The sequence below is a fragment of the Monopterus albus genome, unplaced genomic scaffold, assembly GCF_001952655.1.
Source record: "Monopterus albus unplaced genomic scaffold, M_albus_1.0 scaffold51.1, whole genome shotgun sequence".
Classification (NCBI taxonomy): domain Eukaryota; kingdom Metazoa; phylum Chordata; class Actinopteri; order Synbranchiformes; family Synbranchidae; genus Monopterus; species Monopterus albus.
In genome coordinates, this window is record NW_018127931.1 from 3,004,749 (window position 1) to 3,008,542 (window position 3,794).

Consider the following 3,794-nt stretch of genomic DNA (forward strand, 5'->3'; position numbering starts at 1 on the left):
TGTCAAGCAGGCCCAACGGCGGCTGTACTTCCTGAGGAGGCTGAGGAGGTTTGGCATGTCACCTAGGATCCTCAGCAACTTCTGCAGCTGCATTGTTGAGAGCATCTTGACCTGTTGCATCACTGTCTGCTATGGCAGCACTACTGCTATGGACAGCAAGCGCCTGCAGTGAGTGGTAAAGACTGCGGAGAAAATCACCAGCACTCCACTGCCCTCTCTGCAGAGCATTTACCACCGCAGGGTGCGTAGGAAAGCTGCCTCCATCCTCAAGGACCCCAGCCACCCCCAGCACAGACTGTTCACATCCCTACCCTCTGGGCGGAGGTTCAGAAATGTGAAATGCAGGACCTCTAGACTGAAAAACTCTTTCTTTCCCCCTGCCATCAGACTCCGAAAAAGCATTGCAGTGGTGTGTTGTGATGTGTTGTAGATTTAAACTTCAGTCAGATAGGAAATGACTGAGATTTTGTTTTATTGATGTAAAGATTGTCTTTCTCAGTAGAATCTCACCACAGATGAATAACCCAGACCTCAAAGTATGGTTTGAGGTATTAGCAAAGTTGTTGCTGTTCTTTTAATATATGCATTCTGGAAGCCTGTGTGGTTAATGGGTTTAGTGAAATAGAATTTGCGACTCTTTTTCAGCATATGGAGGAACATGTTATCTTTCAGCTCAGTGAGAACATGAAACATATTGTGGGATTTTTTTATTTTTATTTTTATTTTTTTTTTACCAGAACACTCAGTATAGCACCCTGTCAACCTGCTGTGTCCTGCTTCCTAATGCCTACAGTTTCACACTAAGTTCCCACCATCCACCCCTCCGCCTCTCCCTCTAATACCATTTTTTCTCCCCTCCATGCAACTTCTGCTGTAGCAGATTTTCAGTCTTTCTTCTCACCTCTCACCACTGTAACCCCCTCCTTCATCACTCCTCTACTTTCCCTTGTTTCTCCCCTCCTTCTAGTTCCCATGGTACATTTCTCTTCCCTATGACACCATACAGTATCTACATTCTGCCCTCTTCTTCAGCCATGTCCATCTGAGCTGCACTGGGAGCCAGAACTACCAAATGGCACCAGGCAGAACTTTGTTACCCAACTTGGCCCATAATGGGGCTCTGAAGGATACACAGCTGTATAAACAGTTTGTGAGTAAAAATGTGAGCTATGCACCTCACAAAGGTCCTCACCAGGTCATTATCAAAATAAATATTTTTAATAATTATATTAATGACAGAGGAAATACCATAGCTTGTGTGATTGTGTGACATCAAGGCATGGGAAAAGCCCTTGGCCTAAGATTAGATGCAGAGTTCAGTAAGATGCATTAAAAACATATTCCACTGCAATGTCAACAAAGCCACAAACAATACCTAAAGGAATTTTTTAACATTTCTGGAAATCTCTTATTGAGTGACAGATGAGACTATCAATACCGGCCACATGTCTGTACATTAAGTGTGAAGTTGTAGTTTAGCTATCTTAGTATAGGTTAGCATAAAGACTGGAAACATAGGGAACCAGCTAGAATGGCCCTCTCTTCCACCAGCCAGCAGACACTCCAGGAAGTCAATTAGCCATTTTCTACACTTGATTTTTTGTATTGATTAAACAAATGAGATATAATGTCATTATTCAAGCTTTATTGGTTCTGGTATACAGAGACAGAGCCAGGCCAGCCAACTACTGTCTAATAGAAATTACAGTTACCATATATACAACTAATATGCAACAGTACATGTTCACAATTCGGACTGAATTACATTTTTAGCATAATAAGAAAATGTTAATTGATGTATTTGACAAGTTGCAAAAATGTTGATATCAAACCTATCAGTAAAATGTTCACTGACAGTAATAGATTGCTGCTAAACTATCTAATTTTACAGTATAATATACACTTTATACAATTTTTATGGTCATGTTTATATACTGGCAGCATTTGGTTAAGGTTAGTGAAGGTCGTGGTTTAATTTAATACAGAAAAAGGTTTAAAGTGATGTCAGAGACTATGTGTTTATTCACACTGAACCAAAACCACAATCTTTCCCAAACCTTGGCCAAAGTGCTTTTGCTGCCTACACTTAACCACAGGTGGGAGTCTGGATGTGAATTCCAGTCTCTGGTGTGATAGTCTGGTGCTTTATTATGGCCCCCATCCACCCTAACCAGGTACTAAGGTGCAGTTAACAAATTTCAAAAATATCCCCTCTCTAACATAACCAGACAATAATTACATTTGTCAACACACTGAATTTAGAAAACAGTTTAGCAATATATAATATCTATATTATAACGAGGGAGAGTTGAGTTAGCTGTTTCCTCTTCATTTCAGTCTTTATGATGAGTTAATTAAATGTTGTTTATCAATGTATGAAATGACCAGAAAAACTAAAAATATGTTAAAATCTTTATTCACATGGAGATTGTCTTCTTATAAGGCTGTAGAATTTAAATGGTCTTCTGAGAATTCCATGACGTAATTTTGTAATTTGAAACAGATAATGGTTGTAATCTGGACAACATGACAAAATTGAAATTTAGGCACTTTTTGCATTCAAAGTATGCAAAATGTATGCAAACACTTACAAAGGTATGGTACTTCCCAAACCTTCGAACATGCAACTACGTATGGTATGAAAACTATCACTATCACGCACTGGCACATTCAAACAGAAAGCACCCAAAAAGTCCCTTTCTGGCGAAAGTTGAAGTGTACGTAAAGGCCAGGATATCGTCCAACAATGGGGCCACACACAGTTCTTCAGTGACTAAGCCAAGCTAGATGAGTTTGGGCTAAACCAGGATTACCTGCATGTAGACCATAACACAAGTAAGTGTGCGTATACAGCCTGTCAAAATTCAACAAAATCTTGATCTGTCTTATGTCTGTTCAGTGTACATTTTGAAGAAACAGATTTGGCCAGCTCTGTGTTTGTATGTGTTGAGTGGATTATCTCACAGGGAGCCATTGGCCTATTCTCCTTTGCCTCAAACTCCAAAACACACTCAGGCCCACTTGAGAGTACTCTGAGCTTCGATGAGCTTTGCTTCTGGCACAGAGTCATAGGCACAAGAATCTGGCTGCCCACCAAAGACAATATTTGTCAGAGTAGTCTTGTTTCAGACCTTTACTTTTTTTTTATTAAATTCTGCAGCCTCTACTTTTTTTAGCATCAGAGATGGGGTTTGGGTTTCAACATTAAGATTCCAGTGAAAAACACTTGCATGTTTTTAATCACTCTAAAAATGTTCAAAGGGTCCAAAAAATGTTTTTAATCAGTCTGCACAGCTGCACAGAGTGAAAAAACATGAATTAATTTCTCATCTGCATCATATGGTTCAAATTATTTTCTTTCAGAATTTCTTAGAGACTTTGACTTGAAGACCATCCATTTTGTACGTCAGCCCAGTGAAGAGGAAAGATGTAAGCAATCTGTATTTGAGAGTAATTATGGGCCACACTGAAAAAAAAAACAACTCAACTGTTTTTGTTACTTTTCTGAAAAACATGCCAAATGAATGGAATAAATCCACTTGATTTCACTGCAACTCTAGACTTGAGGATGCTGGGAAGTATATTTTGCAGTGCATTTACTGAGGGAAGATCGAAAAATGACACAATTTATACCCTCTGACCCTTGCTATTACAATGCAACAAGCCTTTTAAGTGGGTCAAGTATCAAAAGACGACATGTCATAAACCCAAATTTACCTAAGGTTTAGAATTGTCAGCCTCCTGCACCTGCAAGCTCGGAATATGGCAGAATTCTGGACCTCCCATAATAAGTC